Genomic DNA, 19,568 nt, shown 5'->3' with positions numbered 1-19,568 from the left:
TCCACCGACCTATCAGAATCATAGAATCATAGAGTCCTTACAGTGCAGAACTCGGCTCATCGAGTCTACACTGACAACAATCCCACCCAGGGCCTATCCCTGTAACGCCACGTATTTACCCTGCTAGTCTGCTTGACACTAATTTACCTTGGCCTATCCGCCTAACCCGCACATCCTTGGACTGTGGGAGGAAAGCGGAGCACCCGGAGGAAACCCAACACTGCCACAGGGAGAATGTGCAGACTCCACACAGACAGTGACCCGAAGCCGGAATCGAACCTGGGTCCCTGGCGCGGTGAGGCAGCAGCGCTAACCACACTGTGCCACCGTGCCGCCCAGCAATCTATTAGGCAGTGCTTTCCAGATGATAGTAGTTCTACACCCAGAAAATAGATAGAAAAGGATATATTTTACAATGGTGAATTATGAGATTTGATATATGTCACTCATATGCCCAGTCCATCAACGATCTTATTCAAATCAAAGAACAAAGAACAAAGGAAATTACAGCACAAGCACAGGCCCTTCGGCCCTCCAAGCCTGCACTGACCATGCTGCCCAACTTCCAGGGACCATATCCCTCTATTCCCATCCTATTCATGTACTTGTCAAGATGCCCCTTAAAAGTCACTACCGTATCCACTTCCACTACCTCCTCCAGCAACGAGTTCCAGGCACCCACTACTCTCTGTGTAAAAAATCTGCCCTGTACATTTCCTTTAAACCTTGCCCCTCGCACCTTAAACCTATGCCCCCTAGTAATTGACTCTTCCACCCTGGGAAAAAGCTTCTGACTATTCACTCTGTCCATGCCTCTCATAATCTTGTAGACTTCTATCAGGTCGCCCCTCAACCTCTGTCGCTCCAATGAGAACAAACCAAGTTTCTCCAATCTCTCCTCATAGCTAATGCCCTCCATACCAGGCAACATCCTGGTAAATCTTTTCTGTACCCTCTCCAAAGCCTCCACATCCTTCTGGTAGTGTGGCGACCAGAATTGAACACTATATTCCAAGTGCGAACTAACTAAGGTTCTATAAAGCTGCAACATGACTTGCCAATTTTTAAACTCAATGCCCCGGCCGGGCATCAAGTCTGTGAACATGTCGCTACAATTGGTGAAATGTTCATTTCTTGCCACCGTTAATGGACCACAGGGCAAATCCATTGTTGTGGCAGCAATTCAAAGTGACTTGCTAAAACAAGGATGTGTCTGTTCATTTGGAAAACACACCAGTGGTTGCTGGAGCCCTATTCAATCTCTCTCTGTAATGGTCCACCACATCTGCAAAGCACGATTGATGCACACTTACCTCAGTAACCCATTTGAAGTCAGCAAGTTTCTTCCTCACAGACTCCAAGTAGCCGGACAGGCTTAAGGCTGGCCGTCTGCCTTCTAAGAGTTGTTGGAGTCGGACAACCCACAGCCTGATCCTGATGCAATCCCTGTGCTCCAAGAACCGTGTGGCAGGAGCAACACAACACCATACAAATCAGCTGCTTCTGTATCGTAGAACGGGATCACCTCACAGCACTGAAGGTGCATCCAGTGCCTGTGAAGCAAGAGGCCCAATAACACTGTCCTGAGACGGTATTGTCTAGGAACTCCCTCCCTAACAGCACTGTGGGTGTACCTATCCCACGTAGACTGCGATGGTTCAGGAAAGAAGCTCACCACCACTTTCTCAAGGGCAATTAGAGACGGAAAATAAATGCTGTGGCCTAGCGAGCGATAACCACATTCCATAAATGAATTACAAAAGACCGGGTACAGCCGGTTACTCAGTGATATTATCTGAGGAAGAATGTCCTTTAATAGAGGGAGTACAGCGAAGGCTTACCAGGCTGATTCCTGGGATGGCAGGTCTGTCACATGAGGAGAGACTAAGTCGGTTAGGATTATTTCATTGGAGTTTAGAAGAGTGAGAGGGGTTCTCATAGAAACTTACAAAATTCTAACAGGGTTAGACAGGGTAGATTCAGAAAGAATGTTCCCGATGGCGGGGGAGTCCAGAACTAGGGGTTATAGTTTGAGGATAAGGGGTAAACCTTTTAGGACTGAGGTGAGGAGAAGTTTCTTCGCCCAGAAAGTGGTGTATATGTGGAGCTACCACAGAAAGTTGTTGAGGCCAAAACGTTGTGTGATTTCAGGAAGAAGTTAGGGGGGTGATTCCCCCAGCCAGCGCAGCGGGCCGGGAGTCTCAAGCGGAGGTCGTGTAGCGGGCTCCCCGCTGGGCGCTATGACCTCCGCGTGTCTCAGGCCGCAGGATTTCCAGCGCCGTCAGCTCCGTGCCAGAAATCAGCACAGAGCTGAATAGATTATGGTAATGAGGATTTTAATGATCAGCCATCATCAAAATGAATGGCGGAACAGGCTCGAAGGGCCGAATGGCCTAGGCCTGCATCTATTTTGTATGTTTCGATGAATTATGTGCGCCGGTCTGTCTTCAAACCCACTGGGGAATGAATGTAATTCCAGTTTACTAATCCAAGGGCAGTGCACACATTCACAAAAGGCAGTGTTTCAGGGAACATTTGGAAGTTAAACAATTATCCTACTTTTCCATTCTCAGCTGCAAAAAGAAATTAATTTGTGCTGATATTATGTACAAAATATTATTCTTGGTCCCAGGATTTCAGGATCATTGCACGAGCAGGTGAAACATTTCAAACTGAGGCTTAAACTCCAAAAGGACATTAATTTCTGATTTCTGGAATGAACTAGCACAAAGTTATTGTCATACACTCAAACCCCTGCTTAGGGAACTGGTGTACATTCTGACTGTGGCCAGTGGGGGATATTAGCACAATCCAATACAAGCCTCTTTCAGTTTGTACTTTGGAGAAATCTAATCACCGCTTGCTATTGCAATTGGATATTTCCTTCTATTTCAATACAACTTACACTCTTCTCTATAGACTTCAACAAGTTCAGAGCAATGACTATATTAGTGAAGGACAATAACAGAATGGTGTAACATAGGGATAGCTGGCATAGCAATAATCAGAGATTTTATCATAATCACGGTAGCACAGTGGTTAGCACTGCTGCCTCACAGCTCCAGGGACCCGGGTTCGATTCCCGGCTTGGGTCACTGTCTGTGTGGAGTTTGCCCATTCTCCACGTGTCTGCGTGGGTTTCCTCCGGGTGCTCCGGTTTCCTCCCGCAGTCCAAAGATGTGCAGGTTAGGTTGATTGGCCATGCTAAAATTGCCCCTTAGTGTCCCAGGATGTGTAGTTTAGAGGGATTAGCGGGGTAAATATGTGGGATGACGGGAATAGGGCCTGAGTGGGATTGTTGTCGGTGAAACTCGATGGGCTGAATGGCCTCCTTCTGGACTGTAGGGGTTCTATGATTCTATGATAATTTACCTGATATCATAGTTTTTGAAGTTACAGCTGAAACTTACTCCCACAGCCGCACCCGCTCGGTGTTGCAAATATCAGAATTGGATATTACCTGATGGAGACGGGGAAAGAAGAAGGAAGAATTATGGGGGCGATTCTCCCAAAAGTCCTGAATTGGTGGGAAAACTTCTAGGTCACGCCTGTTTTGTCAGTGCAGCTTCAGACCTGAATCTCCGCACTCTGTGCACTGCAGAGGTCCCAGTCATGAATCTCATTAAAAACCCATGGAGGGTGGGGCCTATTCGCGCCAGAGTCTGCCAGTTCTGGAACTCTGTTGCATGTGCAGTGGCCCCAATCTGTCAGTCTCCTTGTTTGCTGGCCAGTTCGATCGCTGGCCAGCCGAGACCCCCGCAGTGCTGCCCCTCCAGCCTCCCCCCACAGCCCAATCGCGGCCCCCACAACAATTCCCAGGCCAGCCCTGACCCCCCTGTACTGGAGCGCCCCGATGTCCAGCCCACCTCCCCAGCAGTGGCGATCCCCCCACCCCCCTCACCCAGGCAGACCCACCTCCCGCTGACCCCCCCCCCCTCTGGGTCAGAACCCCCCTCCCCCCCCCCTCCCCCCCCTGCCCTGGGAGGCAGGCCCCACCCCCAGCAGACCACCCTCCCACCCCCAGCCCACCCCAATCGCCGGCCTCCCTCCAGCCCACACCAATTGCAATGCAGAGTGGCAGCAGGACCCCCTCAACCCCACCAATCGCCCCTAGGCCTCACCTACAATGGGCCTCACCCCCTTGGCACTGCCCGTGCCCGCTGGGCAGCACAAATATGCCCCCTGGGCATGGGCACTTTGCCCCTTGGGCAATGCCAGGGGTCACAGGCTGGCACTGCCAGGGTGCCCATTCCCAGGGGGCACCACCCCCACCACCCGAGCCCCTGGGGGGCCCCGATTGCCCCCCCTTCATTCCGGTCGGCTCTCCTGCTAGTCCCCTGAACGTGAGAAGCTACTCTAAACCCTGCTGGAATGAAGTACTTCTGGCGGAGTGGGAGATACTATCGGGTCCGATAATCACATGCAAAATATATTTAAAGTACATTCAAAACAGATTTAAATGACTTACCTCCCTTCCCGCCGGTTTCCAGCATGGTCTCGACTGCGACTGTTCTCCGGCTCTGAGAAACGCAATGCAGTATATGAGGCATTGCCATCCAAAGATGTGCAGGTTAGGTGGATTGGCCATGCTAAATTGCCCCTTATTGTCCAAAGGTAGGTAGGTTAGGTGGACTGGTCATGATAAATGCACGGGGTTACAGGGATAGGACCGGGGAGAGGACCTAGGTAAGATACTTTGTCAGTCAATGCAGACGTGATGGGCCAAATGGCCTCTGCTGCACTGTAGGGATTCTATGATTTTATTCTATGGATGAAGGAAAGCAGGCAATGACTTAGCTTAAATTCATTCTTTTATCATCTGAGCATTTCCTACCTCGAATTCTGGCACTTTCATGAACGGAAAAAGGATGCACTCTGTGTGACCTTAACCACTGAATTGGCTGTGTGCCAAACTACAGTGCCACCCTTGTTTCAGGAGCCTTGGTAGATTGCTCAAGGACCACCAATAGGGGTTGGTGGTTGAGGGGGTGGTGGTGTGGTGGGGACTTGACAATGGGCAAATGTGTAAAATGGGCAATACTGGATCAGCTTTCTGTCACACACCTTTCACTTTCATTGACTCTAGCCCTTGAAAGAGCTTTATATTATAGTGTGCTCGACTAAAGTGCTGTAATGTAGGCCGATGTGGGTGAGAGGGGATGAATCAGTGAATAAGAAGATAAGAAGAAATTTCCTCTTACATTTCATCATGAGATCTATTGTAGGAAGCTCAAACAGTATCTAAACAGTGGTCCCAATACTTCAGTCCCGTGCTCACATCATCATCAGTGCAGACTCGATGGGCCGAATGGCCTCCTCCTGCAAGGTAGAGATTCCACCCCAATATCCTTTTAATAATACTTTAGTCCCTTTAAGAGAGAAACAGAAATTTGGTGGTTTCTGGTAAATAGTTGCTGAGGTGGGTGTGAGGGATCAGATAGCATTCTTTGCATTTTAGCACATAATAAGCCTACCATACCTTGTAAATTTCCATGAAAAAACGAAGGGCAAAAGTACTTGTGTTTCCATTTTAAAATCTTCCTGTAGTCCATTTAATGTGTGACAAGGGTGCAATATAACAAGCTGGTACATTTACTTTGGCATATTTAGCTAATTTTGTTTATTGACTTTTCCTTAATGGGTACAGACATTTGAAGCTTTACAAGTAGTTTAGAAATGCAAATGTTCGCAAAAAATGTGCAGAAAGTTATTTGCATTTGATTCGGTCCAGTCTGCTTTTGTGAATTCAAACAGCTTCAAACTTTTGGCAACTTTTTACCAAAGTTCTCTTAATTCAAAGGATTCAATTATTAACATGGCTATTGCAGATTTGATTTGATTTGATTTGATTTATTATTGTCACATGTATTGGTATATAGTGAAAAGTATTGTTTCTTGCGCGCTGTACAGACAAAACATAGAAAAGGAAAGGAGAGGGTGCAGAATGTTGGGGTGGCACAGTGGTTAGCACTGCTGCCTCACAGCGCCAGGGACCCAGTTCAATTCCGGCATCAGGTCACTGCCTGTGTGGAGTTTGCACATTCTCCCCGTGTCTGCGTGGGTTTCCTCCCACAGTCCAAAGATGTGCGGGTTAGGTTGATCGGTCATGTTAGATTGATCCTAGTATCAGGGGGATTAGCAGGGTAAATATGTGGGGTTACGGGAATAGGGTCTGGCTGGGATTGTGGTCGGTGCAAACTCGATGGGCCGAATGGCCTCCTTCTGCACTGTAGGGATTCTATGGATTCTATGAATGCAGTGTTACAGTCATAGCTAGATGTAGAGATGGAAGCACTGGTTAACATATTGTACATTCATTACTAAGAACTGGGTTAAAAACTAGCCTTGGCCGAGCAAACTCAAACATTTCCTCCTTCCAGTGTTTATCGGTGAATTAACTTGAGTGATTTTCAATCTGGAGTTAAGCTACTCTCTTCCTGAACTGAAGGCGACGTGAGACAGGCAATGGTAGGAATCGTAATCCCCTTTCACACACTCAGTACACCTCAGAGATATTCGGCCCTTTTACATTGATATGTATCAGAACTGTGTGGAGATGGCTGGATAACAACAGTCTCGATGTCAGTTCTGTTGGGTAGAATGCCACAGGACAGAGCCGCAATTGATTTAACATTGGTTAACATTGATTTAACATTAAACAAGAGCATTGACAAACAAGATTCATGGCCAATGCAGAGAAGCTACAGCCAAAGTTAATAGATTATTTAAGATGAGGGGCGTAGATAGGGAGAATCCCAGGGTTGTGGAATCATGAACTAGAGGGCATAGGTTTAAGTTAAGAGGGGAAAGAATTAATGGGAATCTGAGAGGCAACTTTTTTACACAGAGGGTGGTACTTGTGTGGAATGAGCTGTCGGAGGAAGTGGTTGAGGCAGGGACATTGACAACATTTAAAAGGCATTTGGACAGATTTGGAGAGGAAAGGTTTAGAGGGATATGGGCCAAATGCAGGCAAATGGGGTTAGCTTACTTTAGCATTTTGGTCAACATGGACCAGTTTGGGCTGAAGGGCCTGTCTCCGTGCCATAGATTCTGTGATTCTATGAGCCTATGAATTCCTTGCATTGATAGAGGCGGCCTGTACAAATCAAAGAACACTATTATATCTCATTACAGATTGATAGTCAGACTGCAAATGGAACACTGCAGCCAGTTTTAGTCCCCTCATATAGAGGGTCATATAGTGGCTTTGGAAAAGAACAAAGAACAAAGAAAACTACAGCACAGGAACAGGCCCTTTGGCCCTCCAAGCCTGTGCCAACTATGATGCCCTAACTAAACTAAAATAATCTTCTGCCCTTACTCGGTCTGTAAGGCGATTTTCACGTAACTTCATTGCAGTGTTAATGTAAGCCTGCTTGTGACACTAATAAATAAATTTTAAACCGTCCCTCTATTCCCTCCCTATTTGTTTACCCATCCAGATGCCTCTTAAATGTTGCTAATGCGCCTGCTTCCACCACATTCCCCGGCAACGCGTTCCAGGCACCCACCACTCTCTGCATGAAAAACTTCCCCCGCACATCTCCCTTAATCTTTCCCCCTCTCAGCTTGAACCTGTGCCCCCTTGTAATTGACACTTCCACCCTGGGAAAAAGCCTCTGACTATCCACCCTGTCTATGCCTCTCATAATTTTGTAAACTTCTATCAGGACTCCCCTCAGCCTCCATCTTTCCAGTGAAAACAATCCTAGTTTATTCAACCTCTCCTCATAGCCAACACCCTCGAGACCAGGCAACATCCTGGTGAATCTTCTTTGCACTCTCTCCAAAGCTTCCATGTACTTCAGGTAGTGTGGCGACCAGAAATGTACGCAATACTCCAAATGCGGCCTCACCATGTAGGTGGAGGACGCAGAACATGATTACTAGTTTGAAAAAAAACCTTAAACTGGAATTCTCCAGTTTCATACGCCTCGCTCATGCTGCCATCGAGAAGGGGGGGAATTTGGTGTTCAGCTAAATCTCCGTTCACAGCAACGGAACCGGAAAATCCCAGCCGCGTGTGAGGTCAGAGAATCCCGGCCTTAGATTCTCAGTTAGGTGTGTGATGCGCGATATAACTCACGAGGCTAGAGATGCTCGAGGAAATAAAGGCTTTTATTGACTACTACAATAGAGCTACCATATATAATACACGATCCCAGACTGAAGGGTCCCAGACAGAGCAGTGACCTTTATACCTCTCCCAGGAGGCGGAGCCCGACTGGGATGTACCATAATAACTATAATACAGGTAGAACAGCCCAACCCTAACCCCAACAGTAACATGTAGAACAACCCAACCCTAACCCCAACAGCAACATATATACAGACTCATAGTACTGGCCAGACCCTGGCTCAGTACTACCTGGTGGGAACCAACAATGGTTCACCACAGTGTGCATAATGCTCCAGCCATCTTGAATGTGGGACAGACTTGATAGGCCAACTGGTCTTTTCCTGCTAGTCATTGTCATATATTCAGAACATTGTTACAAAAATTCCATTTAGTTGGGTGGCACTTACAGTGGTTAGCATTGCAGGCTCACGGTGCCAGGGACCCAGGTTTAAATCTAGCCTTTGGTGACAGTCTGTGTGGAGTTTGCACATTCTCCCGTGTTTGTGTGGGTTTCCTCCGGATGCTCCAGTTTCCTCCCACACTCCAAAGATGTGCAGGTTCAGTGCATTGGCCATACTAAATTGCCCCTTAGTGTCCAAAGATTTGTAGGTGAGAGGGATTAGCCTTGGGGATAATTATGGGGATAGGGTGGGGTAGAGGGCCTGGGTAAGATGCTCTGTCAGAGAGTCAGTACAGATTTGATGGCCAAATGGCCTCCTTCCACACTGTAGGTATACTATGAAATGATATACTACTATGAAATACTATGAAGATTGAGGTAAAGCATTGGTGTTGGTCCAGGGTGGAGAGGCTGTATTCTGCTTTAATCTTGTTCTACATTTGCTGCATTTCTTTAAACAAACTCATCAAACGCATAAGATTGGTAAACAAGGGCCGAAATGTTATCGCCCCACCTGCCTCGGGAATCGGAGCAGGTGAGGAGCAGATCATGGGAAGGTCCAATAACCTCGGGCAAGATTTTACTGTTTTGGGACGGAAACTCCTGCCCAACAAGTAGGTTCTATTTATTTGAAGACTGGATCTAACATCTATGCTATAGAAGAACTCAACAAACAGGTCTTATCAACACAAGCAAAATCACCAACACGTTGGTTGTACACCTTGGTTCCACAATGATACCATCTCGCCATAATACTTGGCCAGTGCACATGAGCTGTGACAGATAGTAGCAAAAATGTTTTATTTATTCCCCACTATAAAATCTTTCAAAGTTCTGACTTTAGGTACAAAGAGGTTAGTTGGCAAGATGAGCCTGAACCTTCATCGCAGTTATGAATTTGTATTTGTACCAATGAGATCTCAATGTTAAAAATCAAGGGGACAATATTTCTACAGGGGTTCCCAAGCTTCTAGGATTGTTTCAGTAGAGGATTGGCGTACATCCTGGGTAAAGATACTCGCATCAATCTAGGGTTTCTGCCAATCTACTGAAATTATGGTGGAAATTTCAATGGAAGGTATTTTAAATTCAACCAAATTGGGAAGTACATAAATTACAATTTAAGTTCAAACTTGATAACTTGTTCAAAGAATTTGTAAGGCTGACCAGACAAATGATTCCGATGTAAATGAATTAAAAATTCCCAGATTACAAATGGGAAATCCATGGTCTCAAAGTTCCGAACACAGCTAAAGTGGAGTTTCAGTCAGGGAGCGGACTTTGGGATGATACCTGCCTCTGGCTGATTTTGGAACAATTTATAATGCTATGAGAATTTCCACTTGGAGAGAGGAGGAGTGTTACGGATGAATCCTTCACCCAAGTAACATCCCCCCACAAGCATTGTGGGTGGCACAGTGACACGGTAGTTAGCACAGCTGCCTCACAGCTCCAGGGACCTGGGTTCGATTCCCGGCTTGGGTCATTGTCTTTGTGGAGTCTACACATTCTTCCCGTGTCTGCGTGGGTTTCCTCCCGGTGCTCCCGTTTCCTCCTACTCTCCAAAAATGTATGGCTGAGGTGCATTGGCCATGCTAAATTGCCCCTTAGTGTCCTGGGATGTGTAGGTTAGAGGGATTAGTGGGGTAAATGTGTGGGGTTATGGGGATAGGGCCTGGATGGGATTGTTGTTGGTGCAGACACGATGGACCGAATGGCCTCCTTCTACACTGTATGATTTCAATGATTCAATCAATGTCAAGGGGAGATTCAAGACAATGACACAAATGCTGCCTGTTATCCCCTTCTAAGGTGTCAGGGGTCACACACCAGCTAGCCTGGGTCCTGTTCAGATCCCAGGAATGCCTTCAGATCTTGTGAATCCCATGACTATCAGCCCCAGAGGGGATCTGTTATCTGCAAAAGGATCTGCTGATATATTCCTAAAGAGTTTGAGATTTCACCAATTTACATCTCAAATGGCCTTTTCCCAGGCCCATATCCTGCTCACAGTGACATGGCTCCAACAATCCAGGCATCTGCTGGGAGTGGCATAGTGCTGAAACATCATTGTTTGTGTCCATCACACGGTATATCTAACTGATCTCAGGTCTGAGCCTCTAAAGGTTGATGAACGTCACTCTACCCCTTTAGGATATTGGGGCCAGTGTCTTAAACCAACATGAATTTTGAAGAGTAAGAAACTGAAAGGTAATTGAAACCACTGAGAGAAATTGCTCGATGAATGAGTGCTCCCTGTGGACATTTTGTCACCTAGCCATGTCTGTACATTGAATGAACCTGTCTACACACGTTTCACTGTCCTCTGAGATGACTTGACCAATCGTAAAATATTGCCGAACTCCAAAATGCTTCCACATTGGGAGCATAATTATGAAATGTCAGTCGGTTTGAAAGAAGGTGTCGTGAAAGCAAACTTGGGGTTTCGTAAAGAACAGATGAACTCATGCCGCCTAAAAGCATTCCTTGGCACAATCTGCTTCGTCATCTGATTGAGTGCCGAATTTCACTTGCATGATATCAATTTCTATTTCCTCATTTTCCACTCCGTAGCGTCTAATTAGCGATTAATCAAGACAGCTACTGCACAGGAAAATGAAATGAAGAAGGTGATCGGTTGATCCTTGGTGACTCCATGTGGATGCCCCACTGTGTTCCCACACATGGATGTCATTTGACACCACTTGGTGCAACGCTTTGTTATTTAATACTGAGATTTGGATACAATTAGAGGAAATAAATGAAAAGGGTTGTCACTTTAATCTGTATCGAATGTAGAACCACCACAGTTGCTGTAAGGAATTTCTACATTGAGATTTTTTAAATAACGTGAAAAATATTCGAATGGTTCCTTCAGACAATTTCCACTGACAATTTAGGCTTTTACCTTTTCCTTTTGTTAAAGTTTAAGTTTATTTATTAGTGTCACAAGTAGGCTTACATTAACACTGCAATGAAGTTACTGTGAAAATCCCCTAGTAGCCACACTCCGGCGCCTGTTCAGGTACACTGAGGGAGAATTTAGCATGGCCAATGCACCTAACCAGCTCATCTTTCAGACTGTGGGAGGAAACCGGAGCACCCGGAGGAAAACCACGCAGACACAGGGAGAAGACAGTGACCCGAGCCAGGAATCGAACCCGGTTCCCTGGCGCTGTAAGGCAGCAGTGCTAACCACTGTGCCACCATGCTGCCCTTGTATAGAATAAAGTTCACACTCCAGATCAATCTCTACTACAACTGCAGACATTAACTTCTTGTTGGAAGGCTATTTCCTTCCTTCCTGCATGATTAATGCAACAAGTCATTGGCTAGGCCCACCCTTAATTACTCTTGAGAAGGTGGTGGTGGGCTGCCTTCTTGAACCACTGCAGTTCATGTTGCGTAGGTACACCCACTGTGCTGTTAGGGAGAGAGTTCCAGGATTTTGACCCTGTGACAGTGAAGGAACAGCAATATATTTCCAAGTCAAGATGGTGTGCAGCTTAGAAGGGACGTTGCAGGTGGTGGTGTTCCCATGCATCTTCTGCCCTTATCTTTCAGATGGTATAGGTTGTGGGTTTGGAAGGTGCTGTTGAAGAAGCCTTGGTGACATGCTGCCACTTTACATCCCTGACAGAGGGCGTGAATGTTTAAGGTGTGTGGTGAACCATCGTTGGTTCCCACTGTGGGATTGTTCTAATGTTGTTGTTGGGCTAGGGTGTTCCCACTGTGGGATTGTTCTAATGTTGTTGTTGGGCTAGGGTGGGATTGATGCACCTGTGGTTGTTACTGTTGTGGCACATCCCAGTCGGGCTCCGCCTCCTGGGAGAGGTATAAGACTCCCTGCTCGGGCGGGACCTCGTCAGTCTGGGATAGTGTGTTTACGTTCTATTAGTTCCATTGTTAGACAATAAAAGCCTTCTGTTACCGAAGCTTCGTGCCTCGTGTTCAATTGACGCGCATCAAGGTGGTAAATGGAATACCAATTAAGTGGGCTGCTTTATCCTGGATGATCCAAGCCCCCCACCGCTCCATCCTCATAACCCCATGCATTTACTCCACTAATCCCCCTAACCTACACCTCTTGGGACACTAAGGGTCAATTTAGCATGGCCAATGCACCTAACCTGCACATTTTTGAACTGCAGGAGGAAACTGGAGCACCCGGAGGAAACCCACACAGACACGGGGAGAATTTGCAAACTCCACACAGACAGTGACCCAAGGCTGGAATTGAACCCGGGTCCCTGGTGCTGTGAGGCAGCAGTGGCTAACCCACTGTGGCACCGTGCTGTCCATTCTCAAGAAGATGCAATATTAACACTGTTTCCCACTGTTTCTGTTTCTAGAAACACTGTTTCTAAAAATTGGACCAAACAGAACAGGCTTCAACAAACCTGGGAAGAACACCCTTTTACAGGATGCAGAACCTTCCAAAAAAAGTCATCAACAGGATGATATGTCAGGATTAATTTACTGGCACAAAATTGTGAATCAAGCACTGATTGTTGCATTGCCGCATTATCATAGAATCATAGAATCCTACAATACAGAAAGAGGTCATTCGGCCCATCGAATCTGCATCAACCACAATCCCACCCAGGCCCTATATCCATAACTCCATGCATTTACCCGAGTTAGTCCCCCTTACACTAAGGGACAATTTAGCATAGCCAATCCACCTAACCCGCACATCTTTGGACTCATACTCATTGTCCTACTCGATTCCCATCTGGAAGTGGAGGCCTCAAGGTGGAATGAGGCCTCAAGGCCTCAAGGCATTAAATTAGGACATTAATAGTGATAAACCCAGAGTAGCCCAATTGGTATTGATCTCTATCAGATCATCACTAGAGTTTGTTTTCCCTTTATTCTTTCATGGAATGTGGACGCCATTGGTGCAGCCAGCGTTTATTGCCCAATCCTAATTGCCCTTGAACTGAGTGACTTGCTCAGCCATTTCAGAGGGCAGTTGAGAGTCAACCGTGTTGCTGAGGATCTGGAGTCACATGTAGGCCAGACCTTGCAAGGATGGCAGATTTCCTTCCCTAAAGGGCGTTAGTGAACCAGATGGGTTTTTAACGATAGTTTCAATAACTGAGGCTAAGCTTTTCATTCCAGATTGATAAACTGAACTCACATTTACCCGGTTACCCCGGTGGGAATTGAAAGTATGTCCCAAGAGCATTAAACTGGGCCTCCGGAATGCTAGTCCTGTGACATTACTACTATGCCACCTTCTCCCCTTTAACTTGTAACAAAAGCACTCTTGTTAAATTTGAAAACATTGAGAGAACAGTTGAAGCTGATGAGTTGCCCCGAGCTATTTGTCCCGTGCAATGCTGGATGAAAAAACTGGTAAGTGGAAAGGAAAATGCCCAATGAACACAACTGAGGTATGTTCAAAAATGGATGCGATACGTCTTGCTTTTTCTCCTGTGAAACTGGGAAAATCAAGCTTTGAGTCATAAACCTGGGTTTCTCGCTCTCAGAGAAAGGCAACAACACTGGTGTTTCAAGACTAATTTCCTGTTGGATTAAAGAAAATATTTGCTTAAAGGGACTTGAAAACACTACGGTGAATAATGAGCATTCCTTGCTGTAAGTTTCTCTTTTCATCTCTGTTTTGCCACCAAGGTTTATCTGAGAGATCTTGTAAGCATCATTTTGAAATCTAGATAGGAATCTTTTACTCTCCTGGGCTGTTGGTCAATGTGTTATCAACAGAGGCAGAAGGAAAGGGCCAGCACCAGAGTTTTAACTTTAATGGTAATTCAACCTGAATTCCCTCCACGTCATTTTTATCTCTGTATAAAACTCACATCTCACCTGCTCTAGATAAATCAATCTGTATCTAATTAAGCAAAAATTTAGTAAAATACCCTGTTATAATATTTATTTTATAATTCAGAAGCTTAGGTTTGTTCTGAGGAAGCTTATAATCTTTTGAATCTTATTAATCTTTCACCTTTGTGAAATATCTTACATTCATTCATGGAATGTGAACACGCTGGCAAGGTCAACACTCATTGCCCATTCCTGGCAGACCTTGGAGAAGGCGATGGTGAGCTGCCTTTCCAAATCACTGCAGTATTTCTAGTGTAGGTACACCCATGGTGCTGTTAGGCAGGAAATTCCAGGGGTGATCCAGCAACGGTGGAAGAAAGGCGATATAGTTTCAAGTTGGGAGAGTGCGTGACTTGGAGGGGAACATGAAAATGGTAGTTATTCCATGTGCTTGCTGCCCTTGTCCTTCTAGGCGATAGAGATCATTGCTTTGGAAGATGCTGTTGAAGAAGCATTGGCGAGTTGCTGCAGTGCATCTTGTAAATGGTGCACACAGCAGCTATGTGCATTGATGATGGAGGAGTGAATGTTTAAGATGGAGTGCTAAATATGCGGGCCACTTTCTCTTGGATTGTGTTGAGCTTCTTGAGTGCTGTTGGAGCTGTATCATGCAGTCAAGTGGAGAGTATCCCATCATACTCCTGACCTGTGTATTGTAGATGGTGTACAAGTAACGATCTTTCCAAGGCCAGGCTCCGTCACCAACAACTTTTGTTTATACAGTGAATAAAGCAGCGCTTCAGCAACTACAGTATACAAGTCAAAGCCCTGAGACCTACAGTCCTTGGTCCGGTTTTACTCTCTTCCAACTTGTCCTGTTGGGAAAAAGATACAAAAGCCTGAGATCACATTCTAATCGACTTAAGAACATTTTAGAATTACTACAGTGCAGAAGGAGGCCATTTGGTCCATTGAGACTGCACCTCCCACAATCCCACCCAGGCCCACATATTTACTCTGCTAATCCCCCTGATTTTTCATGGTCAATTTAGCATAGCCAATCAACCTAACCCGCACCTCTTTGGACTGTGGGAGGAAACCGGAGGACCCAGAGGAAATCCACGCGGACACAGGGAGAATGTGCAAACTCCACACAGACAGTGACCCAAAGCCGGAATTGAATCTGGGTCCCTGGCGCTGTGAGACAGCAGTGCTGATCACTGTGCCACCGTGCCGCCCCAGCTTCTTCCCAGCTACCATCAGATTTTTAATGGACCTACCATATAATAAGTTGATCTTTCTCTGCAACCTAGCTATGACTGTAACACTGTACTCTGTATCCTCTCCTTTCCCTTTCCCCCATGTACACGATAAACGGTATGCTTTGTCTGTATAGCGCGCAAGAATCAATACTTCTCATTGTGTCCCAATACATGTGACAATAATAAATCAAATTAAATCAAATTCCTATTGGGTAAGTCTCTGCTCACTCAATAGGGGAATTCATATTCCACAAGGCCCACGGGAAGATCTATTGATGATCCCACATATTCTCCGTGCCCATCATAACATACAGGCTTTGGGAGTCTGGAGTTTCCTGCCTCTGACTTACTCTTGCAGCCACGGTATTTATATGGCTGGTCCAGTTCAGTTTCTAGTCAATGGTAAGCACAAGGATGTTGGGGGATTCAGAAATGGTAATGTTGTTGAATGTCAAAGGCAGTTGGTTCAATTCTCTCTTGTTGGAGATAGCTGTTGCCTGGTACTTGTGTTGCACAAATGTCACTTACCACGTATTGGCCCAAACCTGAATTCTGGGGCTCCTTGATCCGCACTCAGTCAAATGCTGTCTTCATGTCAAAGGCAGTCACTCTCACCTCAGCTCTAGAATTCACCTCTTTTGACAAGCCTGTCAGTGGTAATCAGCGGGAGACTTCCTTGCTTCTGGTTGACATGATGCTGTGAGTCTTCATGGTTGGGAATTCCCAGAGCCATTTACCCAGACTGTATTCCATAGTGTCTGTCTGTCCTACCGATGGGGCAGGGTGTACCCAGTAATGAGGATGGAGGAGTCTGGGACATTGGTTGTAAGGTATGGTTTCATAGAAACCATAGAAATCATAGAATCCCTACAGTGCAGAAGGAGGCCATTCGGCCCACCGAATCTGCGCCGACAACAATGCCACCCCAGGCCATTTCCCCACAGATTTACCCCGCTGATCCCTCTAACCTACACATCCTGGGACACTAAGGGGCAATTTAGCATGGCCAATCAACCTAACCTACACATCTTTGGACTGAGGGAGGAAACCGGAACACCCGGAGGAAACCCACACAGACATGGGGAGAACGTGCAAACTCTACACAGTCACCCAGGCCGGGAACCGAACCTAGATCCCTGGAGCTGTGAGGCAGCAGTGCTAACCTCTGTGCCACCGTGCCATCCACTGAATGATTTGGTGAGTATAACTATGTCAGGCTGTTGTTTGACTAGTCTGTAGGATAATCTTCCCCATTTTGGCACAAATCCCCAGAGGTGGAGAACTTTGCCGGATGTACTTTGTCCTTTCCTGTTCCAATGTCGATGTCTCATGTCCACAATTTGAAACATTTCGAGAGCTTCGATTTACCTGATGTGGAGAATGAAATGGAATATATTTTGTGAACCAGGAGATCAAATGGTAGAAATTCCTGCTGACAGTGCGATGGTACAATGTTTGTCCCAAATTCTTTTTCCCATCACTTTAAGAACAAGAACAAAGAACAAAGAACAATACAGCACAGGAACAGGCCCTTCGGCCCTCCAAGCCCGCGCCGCTCCCCGGTCCAGGATTGAATCCTGAATCCAGGATCCCCGCCCAATTTTCCAGCCTATCTACATCCTAATATCCTATCCACCGAGCTGTCCCTCACAGCTACGATGCTTTGTTCATCACAACCTATTAACTCACCCCCACCCCCCCCCCATTCCAGACCATGTGATCTCCAGGGAGAGGCGAAAACCAAGAGTGAAAACCCCAGGGCCAATATGGGGAAAAAAAAATCTGGGAAATTCCTCTCCGACCCCCTGAGGCGATCGAAACGAGTCCAGGAGATCACACTGGCCCTGATCAGAAAATGCTTCCCAACCCTATTCATTTCCACTTCTGCTTTACGAACACCATCTGAATTCCCTGCCCCCGAGACAGGTTCCCAACTATCCGCAGTCTCGCTCTGTACTGGCACCAGCAAGATGATCATAGAATGAAGCCTTGAAACGAGAAACAAAGAACAATTAGCCCGCGCGGCTCCCTGGTCCAAACTGGACCACTCTTTTGTATCCCTCCATTCCCACTCCGTTCATATAGCTGTCTAGATAAGTCTTAAACGTTCCCAGTGTGTCCGCCTCCACCACCTTGCCCGGCAACACATTCCAGGCCCCCACGACCCTCTGTGTAAAATATGTCCGTCTGATATCTGTGTTAAACCTCCCCCCCTTCACCTTGAACCTATGACCCCTCGTGAACGTCACCACCGACCCGGGGAAAAGCTTCCCACCGTTCACCCTATCTATGCCTTTCATAATTTTATACACCTCTATTAAGTCTCCCCTCATCCTCTGTCTTTCCAGGGAGAACAACCCCAGTTTCCCCAATCTCTCCTCATAACCAAGCCCCTCCATACCAGGCAACATCCTGGTAAACCTCCTCTGTACTCTCTCCAAAGCCTCCACGTCCTTCTGGTAGTGTGGCGACCTGAACTGGACGCAGTATTCCAAATGCGGCCGAACCAACGTTTTATACATCTGCAACATCAGACTCCAACTTTTATACTCTATGCCCCGTCCTATAAAGGCAAGCATGCCATATGCCTTCTTCACCACCTTCTCCACCTGTGACGTCACCTTCAAAGATCTGTGGACTTGCACACCCAGGTCCCTCTGCGTCTCTACACCCTTTATGGTTCTTCCATTTATCGTGTAGCTCCTCCCTACATTATTCCCACCAAAATGCATCACTTCGCATTTATCAGGATTGAACTCCATCTGCCATTTCTTTGCCCAAATTTCCAGCCTATCTATATCCTTCTGTAGCCTCTGACAATGTTCCTCACTATCTGCAAGTCCTGCCAGTTTTGTGTCGTCCGCAAAGTTGGCACCTCAATTAAAATAAACACATTTAGGCCAGTGTTAACAGAAAGAAGAACCGAGTTGCACTGTGTCAATGTACCTATTATCTGCAGTATAACATCTTCAAGTAACTTCTGCCTTCATATTAAACTGCTTGCCCGTTGAGAGAGTTTTACAAATCATAAATTACCAACTTTTATTTTATCCATCTGAGAAAACAGTTGGTAAAATAAAAGACATTATCTTTTGTAATTACTTATCTTCAATTTTAATACATAAATAGCATTAAGTTGCCATATTTATTAGAAAGCCTGCTTTCCTTGGTAATCATATAACTTCACAGTGGCTTCCTTTCCATTGCTAACAAGCATATGACCTGCTAATGATTGCCCCCTGATATTAGCTGATGAACAATTAATGCATTCATACAGCATCATGCGTTATATAATGCATTTCTTTTGACTGACTTTTGACTTTTGGGGTGGCACGGTGGCACAGTGGTTAGCAGTGCTGCCTCACACTGCCAGGAACCCAGGTTCAATTCCTGGCTTGGGTCACTATCTGTATGGAGCTTGCACGTTCTCCCCATGTCTGCGGGGGGGGGGGGGGGGTGTGTTCCTCTGGGTGCTCCGGTTTCCTCCCTCAGTCCGAAAGACTGTGTTGGTTAGGTGCATTGGCCATGCTAAGTTCTCTCTCAGTGTACCCGAACAGGCCCCGGAGTGTGGCAACGAGGGGATTTTCACAGTAACTTCATTGCAGTGTTAATGTAGGCCTACTTGTGACAGTCGAAATTGGATTTAATGGTCTATAACCATCTGTGTGTGGGCAGTGAGAGCTCAGTTGTAAACAGTTGTGTTTACTGCCATATATTTGTGAGGAACAAGTTCTTCTTCCCCAAAGTATTCTGACTAAATGTTCCACTTCTTTCAGTAGTGGTGGCAATAGCTCAGGTGTCAAACTCCTGCCCTTTGCTGGCTGTACATTGGCAATCCCAGGCTTTGACCTTTCACATGGCGAATGGGTCAAACTGAAGAAGTTTGGCACTGGAGTTGGACCCTGCCGCAACAATCTCTTCCATTGGGGACAGCCTGACTCACCCCTGTGCAACAATGGCAAAGTGCAAACCAGGCTGCACATAATTGAGAAGT

This window comes from Mustelus asterias, chromosome 1 (genome assembly GCF_964213995.1).
Source record: "Mustelus asterias chromosome 1, sMusAst1.hap1.1, whole genome shotgun sequence".
Lineage (NCBI taxonomy): Eukaryota > Metazoa > Chordata > Chondrichthyes > Carcharhiniformes > Triakidae > Mustelus > Mustelus asterias.
Note: the sequence above shows the minus strand (reverse complement) of the source record.